Source organism: Lactuca virosa, chromosome 2, assembly GCF_052849685.1.
Source record: "Lactuca virosa cultivar CGN04683 chromosome 2, Lactuca_virosa_CGN04683_v6, whole genome shotgun sequence".
NCBI classification, from domain to species: Eukaryota; Viridiplantae; Streptophyta; class Magnoliopsida; order Asterales; family Asteraceae; genus Lactuca; species Lactuca virosa.
In genome coordinates, this window is record NC_136427.1 from 274,292,317 (window position 1) to 274,305,293 (window position 12,977).

Sequence of the window (12,977 nt, forward strand, 5' to 3'; positions counted from 1 at the left end):
GTGACTCTTGTTGATATGATTGTATGCTTAGCTGTAGGGGTGAAATAGACCCGATACCGGTTGAAAGAGACCGAAGGGGGTGAAATAGACTTGCTACCGGTTGAAAGAGACCAAAAGGGTGAAATAGACCTGATATCGGTTAAAAGAGACCGAAGGGGGGTGAAATAGACCAGGTACTGGTTGAAAGAGACCAAATGGGGTGAAATAGTGTTGGGTTTTATGTACTCTAACATCCCTATGGTTCACATACAAACCTAATGCTTTGGATCTAACTTTTCTCTAATTATACATGCAATATTCATTTTCCAAAGCATGAAGCCTAACTAGCATGCAAAGGTGATATTTGAATCATAAAAACTAGTTAGAAGATTACCTTGTGTAGTAGCTTGTAGAATCTTGGCCTTAAGAGAGCTTAGCACCTCAAGCGTGATGCCTCAAACAAGTCACAAACACCAATAAACAACTAGATGAATATGAGAGAGGTTTATGAGACTATGAAATCGGTTAGCTCTTCTTAGAATGCAAGGGTCATCGATTTTAGGGCTTAGGGTATACATTTATAATGTAGAATTCCAAGAGTCATATGTTTAACCCTAATTCTTACACTTAAGATTATGATCTAACAATTTATTTGGACTAACACTTTAAGGACTAACTCATAAGCTTAGCCCATCACAAATCATTCATGGACCATTAGCCTAAATCATATGTATCATTGATTTACATAATCAGTCCCCATTAATTTAATTAGTCTCTTTTTGATCACTAATTAATTCTTGATCAATACTAATTAAATAATATGATTTCTCAATTAATATATTATTCTTATAATATATTAATAAATAAAAAATAACCTCTTTCTCAAATATCCATCTATCAAATTGTTTTGGTGAAGGCAACCCGAAATGGACCATGCTACTATCGGGTCAAGTACATACCAATTATAGTTATGGGCTTAGACACCTAATCCAACAGTCTCCCACTTGGATAAGTCTAATAACTATAATTGCTAATGCAACTTCAAAATCCGATTAGCAATCGTAGCTCTCCAAAAGCCGTTGTCGAACTCTGATGTGTCCATTAGATAAGGGATCATATAATCCTCTTCTCTTCAGAGATATCGTGTGGACAAAGACATGGAATAAAGTTATACTCATTGTCCAACAGTTTTTTTCCCGATTTCTGATTTGTTTGACATAGAACTTAATTAAACACATCAATTGAGTCCTGAGCGGGCCCGACACATAAGTCAAAACAAAATCATTGAGGGGCCCAAGATATCACTTTTAATCCTCTTAGGATAAAAGGAACAAATAAACTTTGACTTATATGCTTGTACTAACTACTCGTTAAATCATACACAACATCACGCTTTATAACATCAAGTTACTGATGCGTTTTCGTACTATCAATGCACAACAAACTTGTAGTCAACAACTCATATATCTTGGTTTGAAGACTATACGATATTATCATCTCACAATCACTCGTGATAAATTCCATGAAGTGATTCATGTGAGTGTGGGTTTAGTCCAATACTCAAATCTTATTTCAAGAGCACTCATGAATGTTTGTAGCAAACTTTTGCAATGTCTAACTCCTTAGACAATCTTACAAAAAACCCATTAATGACAGTCTACTTTCATAACCTACTTCCAAACTATGATCGTCTGTGGATAGTTTGAATAATTTTATTATTCTGGAAGTCAAAACATGCAAAATGAAACAATAGTAAACAATTGACACAAGATAGTAACTTTACTTATAAATAAAACACTCCTTTTATTCAATCATCAAATTTCAATTACATTTTAGCTATTACAAGTTTCTAAATATCTATCTAATCACTAAAACTAATATCGTCCTTCAGCCCGATACTCCTAGCATGCTGCAAGTACTTAACCCTACTCAGTCCCTTTGTAAGGGGTTCTGCTGGGTTGTCTTCTGACGATACCCCATTCATTACGAAGAATCCTTCTCCTATTCGATGTCTTATGAAGTGATATTTTCTGTCAATGTGTTTGGATCTGCCATGATCCATTGGTTCCTTGGCTAAGGCGACCGCACCCTCGTTGTCACAGAAAATCTCCATATGCTCCTTTATAGCTGGTACAACTCCAAGGTCTCCGATGAAGTTCTTTAGCCATATCGCCTCCTTCGACGCTTCACTTGCTGCTATATACTCTGATTCGCACGTTGAATCAGCTACGGTCTCCTGTTTGGAACTTTTGCAAGTTACTGCTCCTCCATTTAAGGTAAATATCCAACCCGACTGAGAGCGGAAATTATCTCTGTCGGTCTGAAAGTTGGCATCAATATACCCTATCACTCTCAAGTCATTGCTCCCACCGAGGGTAAGGACCCAGTCCTTTGTCCTTCGGAGGTACTTGAGAATGTTCTTTACCGTAGTCCAGTGAGCTTTACCAGGATTCCCTTGATATCTACTAACCATGCTCAAACAAAGGCTACATCAGGGCGAGTACATGTCATAGCATACATGATCGAGCTAACTTCAGAACCCCTCTCCTGGTTAATATAACTATTTTACGATTGCAATATCTTTAAAATCCTGGTTCACTTTTACTTGTAGATTAACCAATTTGTAATTGCATTTTAGGAGTTGGTTTAGGAATGTTCCACATGTTTACTAGCTAAAGTTTAGATGCAATAGATGAAAGATGTCATAGTTTATAGTCAAGATACCACAACAAGTTACTTTATAAGGTTTTAGGTTAAAAAGAAAAAAGAAAAGAAAATTGCTAATCGAACAAAAGGCTTCTACTAAAACCAAGATTCTAAAAAGCTCATCATGGTTTCAAGACTTGTACTTGACACCACACTTAAACAAAATGTCGTCATAAGTCATATATGTATATGAAAATGAATAATAGTAGAATATATATATATATATATATATATATATATATATATATATATATATATATATATATATATATATATATATATATATATATATATATATATATATATATATAGACACACACACACACAAAATTGCCGCCTTAAGTCACACACACATACAAATGACGCGACTCATCACAGTTCGTTAAAACTTGAGATATGACATTGCCGCAAAGTTATGTCTAACCTTATTTAAAACCTTGACTAAAACCAATAACAGGTTGTGAATATAAAAAGTAAGAGGGTTAGAATGTAAAACCGTTAAAGTAGAAGGTCCATATAAATCAGAATAAAAGCGTGGGGGCTCTTTTCTACCAAGAACGTATGTATATCCCAATTTCCTTTTTGAACTTGCTCCCCCCTTTCTAAAACCCTAACCCTCTTGGCGCTCATCGCTTCCCGAAATCTGCCATACCTTAACCTTCAGATCGACGACAATGTCGATGTCGAAGGGTTCGAAGATGCTGCAATTCATAAATTACCGTATGCGGGTCACAATCCAAGACGGCCGTCAGCTAGTTGGTAAGTTCATGGCCTTCGACCGCCACATGAATCTCGTCATCGGCGATTGTGAGGAGTTCCGTAAGCTCCCCCCTGCAAAAGGTGCTAAAAAGAATGAAGAACGCGAGGACAGGCGGACTCTTGGTCTCGTTCTTTTAAGGGGCGAAGAGGTGATTTCCATGACTGTTGAAGGCCCTCCGCCACCTGATGAGAACCGTGCCAAGGCTGTTGGAGCGGCTGCGTTGGCCGGTCCCGGTCTTGGTCGTGCTGCTGGCCGTGGAATCCCAACTGCGCCTTTGATTCAAGCTCAACCGGGTTTAGCTGGACCGGTTAGGGGAATTGGTGGACCGGCTCCAGGCATGATGCAGCCGCAGATTTCTCGACCTCCTGTTCCGAATATGTCTGCTCCGCCGATGAACTACCCGCAGGCTCCTGTGATTCGACCTGGACAGATGCCGTACCCCGGACAAGGTCCTCCGCCTCAGATGCCACGCGGACCACCTCCACAGATGCCGCCTCAGTTTGCTCAACGGCCTCCTGGTCAATATCAGGTGCCTCCCCCCGGGCAATATGGGCAGAGGCCTATGGCTCCCCCTCCCCAGATGATGAGGGGTCCACCACCACCAGGGGGCGCTCCACGTCCCGGTATGCCTGGTCCGCCTCCACCTGCTCGGCCTGGTATGCCTCCTCCTGGTGGGCAGATTCCTGTATTTGGGCCTCCTCGTCCTGGTATGCCTCCTCCGCCAAACTCTCAGCAGCAACATCAGCAGCAATGATTGGTACGTGTCTTCTTATTGGGCATCCACCTTTCTTGGACCTGCTAGAATGTCTCCTTGGATGATAGCACAATTGTTGTTCTACAGAAGGCTTTAGTTTATTTCTTAACTATCAATTTGAATCCGGATTCAGTTTAAGTAAAATTAGACATGTTGTTGGTTACACTAGGCTGCTTCTGCGTTGTCCAACATCTTGCAGGATTTACTGTATTTCTTGATAATTAATGGTATTAATCTTGAGTAGGATGAACTGTAATGAGTGTATCATGGTACTCATCTTGCATAAGACAATAGCTGATCTTATGCACTCTTTAATGTAGCAGCCACTTAGTAAGCTAAGTTATGGCGATATATGAGCTTTAAGAGAATATTATTATATAATTTAAACTTGAACCTCTGAATTTAGTAACTATTCAACCTTAACAAGTTGAACCTTACTCATATAGCAACGTACTGAACTGAGAGTCATACCCAGTAATCTATTTATGTTTGGGAGTAGACCTTATGGCTAATAAACGATACAATTATCTTCTGTGACAGGCAAATCTGTGGAAGATGTTTTTTACTGGGAATTCAATGCTTATAAGCTGCAGAAAACATGTTCAGCTTGAATATTTCCAAATAGGGTTTGTATTGGTGTTTAAACGTTACATTCTTGTTGGACTTGATTTTGTTTTATGTTGGATTTTGCAAATGGCAATTAGCACATATCATAAAGTCATGACCTTTAAAAAATATCATTTTGCAGAAGTGTGAGTTCAACTGGTGGCGTCATTGTGTCTGTGTGATCTTTATGGCTGGCTAATGGCTATATATATAAGTATATTTTCTGTTCCCCTTCATCTCTCTCATTAGTTGTTATGCAATCATTTCTTTTGAATATTTGATTATTTGCACTGGCAAATTGGATTAGGTTCTCATCAGAATCAGATGGCTTCCAAGTTCTAACTGACATGGATTCTACTTGTTTGGTATTTCATATGTATATGTTCCATTGATAAAACTAGTTTTTTTTTTATGTTATTTTCAATGAAAAGGGTTTGACATTTTTTCCACACATTTCAGGTACAAGTCTTGACTACATTTCCTCTATGATTTTTTTCAACAATGTTTTTTGTCATTAATCCTGGAATTTAGTTTTGTGTGCTATTTGGGACCATGTCTTTTTTGTTTTGTACCTTGTATTAGTACTAGATTATAACTCGCGTTAAACGCGGGGGAACGCATAAAAAAAGTACAAATCGTCGAAGGACATATTTGTAGACAACTTTTTATGTTAAAAAGAATTGGATGCATTAATGGGTTAAAATGAATTTATTCAATTCTTCAATACATATATTAAACAAAATTATTATCATAAAACAAAATAAGAGATGAGTTGGCAATTAAAAAAATTAACGCTACCTTTGATATATTTTCCATTAGCCATTGATTATCACGGTGAATAACATCTTTAACATGATGGTCAAACAATACAAAAGAAGCAGACCCAATTTCATATTGAACACGAATTACGACCCTCACCCTAAAAATTATAAAATGACACTTTAATGGACAATGAAATAAAATTGGAAACATTCGAATATAGATTAATGGCACAAGAACTTTACAAATGTAAAATTATAAACTTACTTGCTATCATAAACTCCACCACAACCATCACAAATAAATGGTTCAACATTAGTATCATCATCATTCTTACTTTTTTGAACAGTCACGACAATAAAAAGAATACCAGCCTTTGTCTAAATCAAAACTGATGAAAGTAGCAATGATGGACAAACCAATTTCTTATTTCATAAAATTTTAAAAATATATAAAAAAATTTCATATATATATATATATATATATATATATATATATATATATATATGCGCCATAAATTTATAAAATTAATGGGAAAATATTAATACTGTTTATTATACCTCATTGTAATCTGGAATATCATCAATGTTCTTGATTGGAAAACGGAGGTAGTAATCCTCTGGCTTGGCCACAACAGTATCGGTGTTAAGCTGAGTAGTACTAATGGAAGACTCAACATTCAAATCTATATCAGCAATACCACATATAAGAAGAAAAAAATGAAGTTAAACAATATAAATAATTAATGATTAAGAATAAGGAAAAACAAACATTAAGCTATTAATTAATGATAAAAGACATACATTTTTTTGAATTCTGAAATGTGAGACATGTCATCATTAATATGCAATCTTGACCCAAACAAACAGTTACACACTTGAGGCTGACCTGGAAATAACAATTAACCTTATAAATTAATTTATCTTATAAATAAAATATTAATGTAATGACATTGACATTTATAATAGAAAAATATTCTTACCACCCCAAGTTTTGAGCTTTGCCATACGTAGACAATATCAAAAGTACATTGTCTTTTTTTTACCTTTGGTCGACCAAAAAGCATATGCTGATCGAGAAACACAGACACAAACATATATTAAAAAAATATATGATTCATTCCTAAAAAAGTAGTTTTTACTGCAAGGGTAAATAAGTCATTTTGAAGAAATAATATATGTAGACAATAAACATTTCGGGAAGGTACTCCACTTTTACTTTTCTTTATTTCTATTTTCATCCGATCCAAACACAAAATCAAATCCAAACATAGAACTATATAAAATGAATTTTACATCATCAAATATAAACACAAAATCCAATCTAAACACACACACACACACACAGAAACACAAACAGACACACACAAAAAGGTAAATAGGTCATTTTACAACAAGTATGTATAATACGGCAATATCAAAATTACATTTGCCTTTTTTTTTTACCTTTGGACAAAAATACATATGTTGATTGAGAAATACAGACACACACATATATTAAAGAATATAAGAATCATTCCAATAAAAAATAGTTTTTAAAGCGAGTCTAAATAAGTCATTTTGAAGAAATAACATATGTAGACACTAAACCCTTCGGTAAGGTACTCCGTTTTTACTTTTCTTAATTTATTTTTTCATCCAATCCAAACACATAATCCAATCCAATTAACACGGAACTTCATCCAATCCAAACACACACACACACACATACACACACACACACACACACACACACAGAGAGAGAGAGAGAGAGAGAGAGAGAGAGAGAGAGAGAGAGAGAGAGAGAATAGAAAATATGTTTATTAAAAACCCACTAATAAGCCATTGATACATATACTGAACATATAAATTATAATCAGATGTAAGAAATTAATCAGTAAATCAAAAAAATTGCTAACCCTGTGAAGCTGGTATTCGAACGTGATGCTTCAAAGTCCAGATTTCAAGAAATTGTGATAACAACCGAATGAGATTATACTTATACATAATTTTGAACAACGATTTTGGAAAGGATATGAAGAAATTAATATTGTGATTCATATGATACTATTTTGAATTCTTTAATTTCAAATTCTATAATTATGAAAGGTATATACAAATTACCCACATTTATGTTTTGACAATTATGTTGACATTTATTTCACTTTAATACATTCCAATTAAAAATTTCAGTAAGTTTTCAACTTTTCAAACGTAGTCAACTTAATTTAGTTAATATTAATTTTATTTTATTTTATGCTGACATCATCAAAATGATCTAATGATTGAAATTAATCAAGGAAACACAATGAATGGCTCTGATTGTTGAAGATGATGTCATCAAGTTTCTCTTTTAATATATATAGAGATTGGTATTAGTATTCAGTATTAAATCCCTTAAGGGATGCGATTAAGTATCTGTGCATTAAGGATCAAAAGCCCATGATTTAGAGTTTAAATAGCATCATTTAGTAACAAGTCAAAAATCAAGAAGATATTCACTTATTAAACATTTCACGTGTGCAAATTTTTTCAAACTTTCAATCTCGTATGATTAAAAACTTGAGGTGAGTTTTGGAAATAGAACAAAAGATAAATGATGTTGAGCAATCGAAGGAACAATTCTTCAACGATTATGAAAACTTCAAAAATCTACTTGTACTACTCAAAGCAATTTGGATGACTTTGTTGTTTCTACCATTGTTATTGATTCATCGTTGTGCTACTACTTTTGAAATCAGTTATTAAAAAAAAAAACTCGTTTTGGAGGAACGGCTTCCTTCATCAATAGTACCTACGTTTCATAATTGGTCTCTATTGGTGCTCTTGCAATTTTTGTATTGATTTTAGAATTTCTGCAATGTTTTTGGTCCATATTCGATATAAAACAACCATATTCTTTAGGGAAATCTGCAATAAAGTTATTGCATCTGAAGTTTGATTCTATTAACACAAAAACCATCTTTGATTTATTATCTGAAGTTTGATTCTATTAACACAAAAACCATCTTTGATTTATTTATTTATTGATTTCTTTTTTCTGCAATTTAGTCCAAAAAACTAGTACACTTGCAAAAAAACCATTGTTCTTGACAAATATCGGTTTTTAAAGCTTTTCTTAGAGGGTGTTTGGGATTACTTTTTAGCTTCAAAAGGTTTTTTTGCAAAAGAACTTTTGATAAAAAAACTTTTGGTAAAAGAAATTTTTTATATTATGTTTGGATTAGCTTTTGAGGGGCAAAAAGGATATTTAATGTTGTTGAGTGAGGGGAGTACTTAATGATTGGTAAGTTTAAGGGGATTAATATAATTTACTTTCTATTTGGTAAGTTTAAACGTATTAATGTAATTTTCTTTCTATTTGTTTCAAAAGTCACAAAAAATCACGTTTCCATGACTTTTGAAAGAGGAAGATTTTGTTCTTTGCCAAAAGTTGCTTCAAAAGATCTTTTATAACTTCCCAGATAACTTTTAGATTTTTTTGACTTTTTGTAAAAGTAAAAAGTCTAAAAGTTGTTTAAAAAACAATGTCAAACACCCTCTCAAAGTTTAAGGACTTTTCCGAACATTAGTAATCACAAATAACTTTTTCCTCAATAGGGTTAAAGTTTATGGACTTAATTAATTTTTTTTAATATCTACCAAGTTAATGAAGAAACTCAAATTTATTTATTAAAAAATAAAATAATATAGATTATATATCATTTGAGCTTATTTATTTATTTATTTATTTATTTCTTCAATAAATATCATAACCATATATCATTTTTAGTATGTGTTTTTATAACTATTGTAGCTCTTATAACTAGGTCCGACAATTCTCGACACGACTCGTGACCCCACACGAAGATAAACGAGTTTGGGTTGAGTTTTTTAACCTGCCAACCTACCAACCTGTTTATTAAACGGGTCGTATATAAGTTTGCCAAAAACATACGGGTTGACCCGCCAGCCAGTTTATGATATATATATATATATATATATATATATATATATATATATATATATATATACCGAGAACCCGAGAACCAATTGTGGGCCGTTAGATCAAAATAATAAAAGGCTAGGATGCCCGGTGGCGTTTTTGTAAATAGTTTGAAAAAATAGACTGGGGCATCTTAATTATTATGAATTAGGGGCATTTTAGTAAATAAATAATTCAGACCCCTCTCTCTCTCTCCTCTCTCTCTCTCTCTATCTCTCTCTCTCATCTCTACTGCTGTCGTCTAATCGCCTCGTAGTCGTCGGAGATGACGTCTTCGTCGGTGAGGTGGTCGAAGACGGAGACCAGTCGTTTGAACACGGAGGAGCATGACTTCAAAACTAACTTCCGCCGGTCAAAGAATCACCAAAAGTTTGATCTGTCAGCTTGTACATGGCATCATTTGATTTTCCGAGATGAATGCATCTGAATTACGAAAGCATACCGGATTGAGATCTGGATGTAATCTCAGGTTCCATGCCAACATTAGCGAGGCTCCGATCCTTCCGACGAACGTTTCCCCGTATAATTTCAATTGGAGAGGATATAGTGCAGACACCAATGATGTTAAGAATCAGGTACTCGGATTTACAACAATCAGTATCCTTCATATGGAAATCTAGTAATATTTATTATTGTTAATGTTATCATTTGCCATGATTATCCAATTTTATGGATTTTTGTTCTACAGTAGTACAGGGAATGTTGTCTTGAACTGAAAGGCGATTTGAAGTCTCTGTATCTTGGAGATTTTATTTAGCTCATCTAACTGCAGATGACTTTTTTTTGGTAAGTATGTTTGATCTTTTTGTTTTTTCCCTTTATTTAAGCCTTATATTTATAATATTTTGATGAATTACAAGTTTGAAAGTTATCATATAATGATTCTGAATGCCAAAATCATTTAGTAATACTTGTTAATCTTATTGAATGTTGTTCATACATACAGGTAACGTCCTATTGACATGAAATAGGTGATTTTTATCAAGAAATCTTAGTAATATATTTGTTAATTTGATTATTACCAGATGATTATTACACTTTTTTTTATCGACAGATTCATCGGCTATTATTGTAATAATTTAATTGATTGTTGGCATGTCTGAAAATATGATAACAGAAGAATAAGTAACAATAATAGTCTTAAAAAGGGATGAAGTGTAGTTGATTTGGTTTTTTTGAATGATAGGATCCTGGAAATTCAGTGATGATTGTGTGTGATGAAAAGCTGAAGGAAGTATTTGGATGTGAGAGCATTTCAGCAATGGGAATACCAGAGTTGTTGGTTAGACACCATTTACTCGAGCAATAGTCTTGTCTTCTCAACTTACATGGATATTTTGCAAACATGAATTGAAGAATTGAGCGTCTGACATATGATGTGAAGAAAGAAAGTAGTAGTAGTAGTAAAAGTTTTTTAAGTTTGTTTTTACGGTTGTGTAAGTGCTGTTGACATTGTAATGGTAGTGTGTAGAATGATGTTGGAAATTGTTTTTATGTAAAACCAAACCCAACAAATGTTTTTCTTGTTGATGTTATTGTGATGTTTAGCTGTTGTTTACCTTTATCCTTTTGTAAATGCATAACCATTGTATGTTAATGATCTATTTACTAATGTTTTCACTATGATTAAAGGCAATCTTCAGGTTTCATTTCAGCTTTTAGCAATTGCAATTGATTATGTTGTTTTTATCGTTTATGTTTTCATTAATCATATGATTAAATGCGATGTTCAGATTCATTGGCTATGATCTTTACTAAAATTGCTATGATCTTCAGGTTTGTTAATATGTATTTTGATTATTAAAATCATTATATGAGAAATTTGATTCAAGTTTCATAAACATTAGGACAAAAGCTTGTGAGGTGTTTCAGAGAGAAGATTGTCTAAATGAGATTGTATAGGTATGTTGATGGTTTTATTATATTGTATATGTTTTATTAGATGAGAATTATATATGTATATGAACATTTGATGGTGGTAGTTTGGTGGTTAAATAAGATGTAATTCACATATGAATTACATGTGATTTACATGTAAATTCACAAGTAATTCACTTGTAATTTACATGTGAATCACATGTAATTCATATGTGATTCACTTGTGATTTACATATGAATTACATGTGATTCACATGTAAATAAGATGTAATTCACATGTAAATCACAAGTGAATCACATATGAATCACATGTAAATAAGATGTAATTCACATGTAATAAGATGTGATTCACATGTAAATCACAAGTGAATCACATATGAATTACATGTGATTCACATGTAAATTACAAGTGAATTACTTGTGAATTTACATGTAAATCACATGTAATTCACATATGAATTACATGTAATTCACATATATTTCACTTTTATAATTCACATGTAAATCACAAATGTATTAGCAATTTTCAAGATGATGATAACACAATATATATTAGCAAAACTTACGTAATTTACCAAAAGTTGTTAAACTTAGTCATTATAGTGTTTTACAAAATAAAGTGCATACTAAATTTTTTGCCAAAATAGCCCATATAATTAATTAAATCCTAACATTCTACTGGATAACAAGAGCTTTGTTTTTAGACATTCCTATTCCTTTTTTTTTCTATTATAATTTTTTTTAACTTGTTCTCAGTGATCCTTTAAGAAGTTTTTCTATTTCTGATTATTTTAGAAGTTTTTCTAGATCTTCCTTCCTCTGTCTTATGGACCTCATCTGTGTAATCCACATGCTCTTTGTTATCGACCTCATTATCTTCTATCTTTTCTTCTTCACCAATTCCTTTTTCTGACATATTCTAGTATAGAAAAAAAATAGATGTTAGTTATGTTATTAGAATTTAAAATTTACTCAGAACTTTAAAAATATACCTTTGGGATTTCTTTTGATTTATGAAAGAAGTCATCAAATTCCTTAAGTTGTTCTTTGGTGATATTAAGAATCGAAATGATATCTTGCTCACTGTAATTTGATTGTCTCAAATCATTCAGAAGTTTACGAAGTCTTTCTCCTTCAATGATATGCTCGACTTGAACACATGCTTTTGGAAGATGTTGATTTTCCAAAGTTGTTTGAACTTTTTGAGTAATTTCCAAATTGTCAGGTTCTCCATCTATATTGTAAAATTTGTGTTGCACTCTATCTTTTTTAACTAAATCAAATTCATATAACACTTTTTTCCATTTTTTTAAATCTTCATTTTGCTGAAAATTTTCTTTTGCTTCTTCAAATGTTGATATTAACTTACTTTTCTTCTTACAAAGACTTTCAAAAGTTTTTGTCAAAGTTGACAAATAATCATGAGTAAAATAAAAACATGTACATATATGTATATTATTTCACATCTGATTATGAAAACAAATATATATAAGTATGTATATTTTGCATTAATATTTATTTATATATAACTATTTTTTAATAAAGTTTTTATAGATTTTTACCTCAATCTTT

General features: G+C 32.8%; 1 pseudogene across 4 annotated transcripts; it reads left to right on the top strand.

The window, feature by feature from the left end:
* Window positions 1-3,249: 3,249 nt before the first annotated feature.
* On the top strand, window positions 3,250-5,508 carry LOC145161120 (uncharacterized; annotated as a pseudogene). 4 transcript variants are annotated; one of them, XR_013738365.1, is made up of 5 exons: window positions 3,250-4,202; window positions 4,740-4,825; window positions 4,948-5,019; window positions 5,113-5,181; window positions 5,265-5,508. The product of XR_013738365.1 is annotated as an uncharacterized LOC145161120, transcript variant X2 (transcript). The 4 variants fall into 4 exon arrangements; XR_013738366.1 differs by having other exon boundaries at window positions 5,113-5,170; XR_013738364.1 differs by having other exon boundaries at window positions 5,113-5,508.
* The last annotated feature ends 7,469 nt before the right edge of the window (window positions 5,509-12,977 follow it).